The 5,212-nt window shown below is 36.9% G+C and overlaps 1 pseudogene; it reads left to right on the plus strand.

Moving 5' to 3' along the window:
• LOC107563822 (E3 ubiquitin/ISG15 ligase TRIM25-like) overlaps window positions 1-3,241 on the plus strand; it is a 9,059-nt pseudogene extending 5,818 nt beyond the window's left edge.
• The last annotated feature ends 1,971 nt before the right edge of the window (window positions 3,242-5,212 follow it).

Raw genomic sequence — 5,212 nt, forward strand, 5'->3', positions numbered from 1 at the left:
TACATTTCTGCCATATGTACATTAACTGACAGTCACCACTGATAAGCTACCACTAAATATTGTAGAAACTTAATTTGCTGTAAAGTTGCTTTGCAATGATTTGTATCGTGAAAAGCGCTGTACAAATAAACTTGACTTGACTTGACTTGACAGTAATCTGATTGACACCTACATGAAGTCACACATTTTTTCTGTTAATCTTGAAGTTGAATAAAACAAGAAATAAAACTAAAACTCTTGCAACTGTTAATGTTTTAAATCATTTTAATCCTATTCTAGATTATTTGTTTTGTTTCCATCAGATTCCTGTCAGTTCACTCTGGATTTAAAGTCACCATGAAATCAAAATGGAAAATTCTTATTTTTTAATGGAATACTGTAGTGTTTATTATAAATAAATTATCCGTGCACTTCATTATTTTTTTTTAATTCATGTGCCCTCGTAATCTTTAATCAAAAACATTAATGACTGATGGAGGTTCAGTCATTCAGGCAGTCTCTCTCTCGCTCTGTTTAGGCATGTTTTGTGCAAGGCCATCAAGTCCTGTCTGGTTGTCTGGAATCTTATTGTCAAACCCATTTTGAACGTCATGAAGAATTTCACTCTGGAAAGCGACACAAATTAACTAATGCCACTGGACGACTACAGGAGATGATCTGCCCTCAACATGATAAACCGCTAGAGATTTTTTGTTGTACTGATCAGCAGTGTATATGTTATCTGTGTATGTTGGATGAACACAAAAACCACGACACTGTATCAGCTGCAGCAGAGAGAACTGAGAAACAGGTATGAACTATTTGCTCTTCTTTAAAACCATTCTTTGGATATTCTGTCAAACAGTGATGTGTTATGAGCTGTATGATTTTATACTCTAAATCCTATAGAGACATTTGGGGGAAATCCAGGAGAGAATCCAGGAGAGACAGAAGCAGCTTTAGGAGCTGAGAAAGGCTGTAGAGTCTCACAAGGTGAGTTTTGAGCAGAAGAACAACTGCTGGCTGCTGAAGAGCTGTTTCAGACTCAGTTAGGACTCTCCTCCAGTCAGTCAGCGAGGAGCCAGTGCTGGAGCTCTTTCAGTCCCACTGAAGCCCACTGTGGAGAACAGGCTGTGTGAGGCAGCAGTAAGAGCTGAGTGAATGGACTGATTCTGATGCTTCTCTCTGTGTGTGTCCTAACAGCGCTCTGCACAGACAGCAGAGGGGGACAGTGAGAGGATCTTTACTGAGCTGATCCGCTCCATTGAGAGAAGCCGCTCTGAGGTGACACAGCTGATCAGAGATCAGGAAAAGGCTGCAGTGAGTCGAGCTGAAGAACAACTGAAGCAACTGGAGCAGGAGATTGAAGATCTGAGGAGGAGAAACGCTGAGCTGGAGCAGCTTTCACACACAGACCATTATATCCATTTCCTCCAGGTAACAGAGATCTGAAAAACAGGACAGTCGTCTTTAGGAAGGTAAGAGCATGTCTTTATCCAGTCTTTCTATTGTGTCTTTGTATCTGTGCATAGCATTTCCAGTCTCTCTGTCCCTCCTGGATCTACAGACTCACCCAGCATCACTGTCAGTTCTCGTCTCTCTTTTGATGATGTTGGTAAATCTGTGTCTGATCTGAAAGAGAAACTGGAACATTTCTGCAGAGAGGAGATAGAAAAAATGTCTGATATGGGTAATGCACTGGATCAATCATTTAATATGTCAAGCATCATGCAAAAACATGCATGCATAAAACATATATGGAATTACATACATATGTTCTCTTTTTTTAATATTAAACTTCTAGTTTCTGTTGGTTTTCATAGTAAAATACATCAAGTCTAAATGCACCCCTGAACCCAAGAAAAGGGAGGAGTTTCTACAATGTAAGTAAAAATGGCAACATACACATACACACAAGGGATAAAATTTTGCCATCTGATGTCAATAATCAGATTTAGAAGCGGCTTATGTGTTTTTATCTCTTTCAGATTTCAGGGGTGATGAATGTGCATTTGGATATAATGATCAGTCCTGGAGTTTATATTGCTTTCTCTCCAGTTACTGCAAATACTCATTCTGTCACAATTACACAGAGACTGAGCTTCCTGGCGTCTCCAGCTCATGTAGAATAGGAGTGTATGTGGATCACAGTGCAGGAACTCTGTCCTTCTACAGCGTCTCTGACACAATGACCCTCATTCACAGAGTCCACACCACATTCACTCAGCCTCTCTATCCTGGGTTTAGAGTGTATGGATCAGCGAAACTGTGTGATATCACAAAATAGATTATACAAAGTCATATATTGCAGCATGTGATATTATCAATAAAAATTTAAGTAAAAACCTTATCACATTAAGCTAATAATGTTTGTAATGTAAGGATGAAAGAATAACGACAATCTTTGTTGTAACCAATGGCACATATAATAATTGATACTGTCACTAATGTACGCTGTAAATAAAAAATATGAGCGAACAAAAGGCCATCATGTCATTTATTTAGGCCTTTGGAATCTGAATATGACATCACAGTTATGAATTAACAACCTTGCAGTTGGAGATGTTGCTGTTCATTCTGTTTATGAATCATTGTGAATGAAAACAGATGGAAGTGTGATCAAATTCAATAACCATAAAAGCAGAGAAAGTTTAGCCTTTTTACTACATTTTTACTGAAGAGAAGTTGCAAATGACTTAGAAGCGGCTTATGTGTTTTTATCTCGTTCAGATTTCCGTCGGTTCATGCTGGATGAAAACACAGTGCATAAATACCTCTGTTTGTCTGAGGAGAACAGAATGATTACTGAAACTAACACAGACCAGTCATATCCGGATCATCCAGACAGATTTGATAGTTTGACTCTGGTGTTGTGTTGAGAGAGTGTGTGGACGCTATTACTGGGATGTTGATTGGAGTGGGAGAGGATTGTATATCAGTGTCATATAAGAGCATCAGCAGGAAGGGACGGGGTGATGAATGTGCATTTGGATATAATGATCAGTCCTGGAGTTTATATTGCTTTCTCTCCAGTTACTGCAAATACTCATTCTGTCACAATTACACAGAGACTGAGCTTCCTGGCGTCTCCAGCTCATGTAGAATAGGAGTGTATGTGGATCACAGTGCAGGAACTCTGTCCTTCTACAGCGTCTCTGACACAATGACCCTCATTCACAGAGTCCACACCACATTCACTCAGCCTCTCTATCCTGGGTTTAGAGTGTATGGATCAGCGAAACTGTGTGATATCACAAAATAGATTATACAAAGTCATATATTGCAGCATGTGATATTATCAATAAAAATTTAAGTAAAAACCTTATCACATTAAGCTAATAATGTTTGTAATGTAAGGATGAAAGAATAACGACAATCTTTGTTGTAACCAATGGCACATATAATAATTGATACTGTCACTAATGTACGCTGTAAATAAAAAATATGAGCGAACAAAAGGCCATCATGTCATTTATTTAGGCCTTTGGAATCTGAATATGACATCACAGTTATGAATTAACAACCTTGCAGTTGGAGATGTTGCTGTTCATTCTGTTTATGAATCATTGTGAATGAAAACAGATGGAAGTGTGATCAAATTCAATAACCATAAAAGCAGAGAAAGTTTAGCCTTTTTACTACATTTTTACTGAAGAGAAGTTGCAAATGACTAAAGATAGGTAGTAAAAAGTAAGAATAGTTGAATGAAAAAATGCAAATAATAAAATAATGAAAAAATTACGCATACAATATTGAATGACATTTTATTGTAAATACATTAAGATAATCACAGAGATGTAACAAAAACAGCATAAAACTAGATTCTTACCAATAAAAATGAATTTTCAATATAATTTAATGTCATCTTTAATTGTTAAGGAATTTTAATTTAAATGTTTTGGGGTAATTTTAAGTTATTAGACAATTATAATTTTTTGTTTACATAATAATCTATAATTTAGGCCTCATTGTTATTTTTCTGTTAAAGGGGTCATATGATGTTGCTAAAAAGAACATTATTTTGTGTATTTGGTGTAATGAAATGTGTTTATGAATGAATGAATGAATGAGTTTTTATTGCCAGGTATGTTTACACATACGAGGAATTTGTTTTCATGACAGAAGCTCCACAGTGTAACAGAATGACAGTGACAGAACAAAAACACAGATAATAAAAAATAGAAAAATAGAACAAGTAACTAAGGAATAAAAATATACAAATCGACAATTGTATGTACAGGTATATAACAATAGACAGTTGTATGTACAGGTATATTATGTGCAAATTGAAATGTAGACTGAGTATGAGTGTTAGATAAATAAGGGTATGAGTGAATAAATAGTGTGTGTTCCACAGTTATTGTCAAGTGTTCATGAGAAGTCTCTTAACATATTGTGATGCCGTCTCTCAGCAGGACAAGACAAAACCAAAAAAACCCATTACAAATGAGGCATTTGTTACATCCAATGGGGACATAATTACTGATTATAATGACTTATGCTGTCTTTTTATGCGTTGCGTCGCATATCGTGCTGCATAAACATAAAACCATGTCTGCATTTGTGATCGGAGAAACAACAAGCCTACTCTACACTTCTCAAAACTAGCATTTGAATCATCAGTGACAAATTATTTAAATATAAAAAACATACTTACAGGCTGTGAGTCAGAAGCGCCAGACTGTCCTGGCAAAGTGGGAACTGCCCCACTTTATAGAACCAGCCTTTGTGCCACAGACGCATTGTAGGCTACTGGTTCAGGAAACAGTCCTCATCCTCCATAAAATGTGCTGCACACATCTGCATATTTGGGTTGAAGTGTTCTGAAACAGTGTTGTAAATACAACTTAACCACTGATTTGTAGTTGTGTCCTCTTTTGGAAGACCAAACAAAGTAGTTTCGCTTTCACAACGAAACAAACAGCGTCTCCACAACATGGTGGCAGCAGCAACAGCAAGAATAAAAGTTAAGCCTTCTTTCTTTGCGTGAACATTTGGGCGGTGTTATGCAAATCTTCCCACATAGTGAGGTAGATATGTGGGGGCGTGTTAGAACGAGCCGTTTTAGGTAGGCGTGGTTAACTCTTAACTTTTATAAAGAATATCTCTTTGGATTTGATACTTTAGTCTTTGCAACTTTACAGATCTTCTTTATGCACCAAGAGCTTGTAACACTCCAAAGAGAAAGGAAAAATTGAAATCGCATCATATGACCCCTTTAACTTCTGTGACG

This window comes from Sinocyclocheilus grahami, unplaced genomic scaffold (assembly GCF_001515645.1).
Source record: "Sinocyclocheilus grahami isolate Dianchi unplaced genomic scaffold, SAMN03320097.WGS_v1.1 scaffold890.1, whole genome shotgun sequence".
NCBI lineage: Eukaryota > Metazoa > Chordata > Actinopteri > Cypriniformes > Cyprinidae > Sinocyclocheilus > Sinocyclocheilus grahami.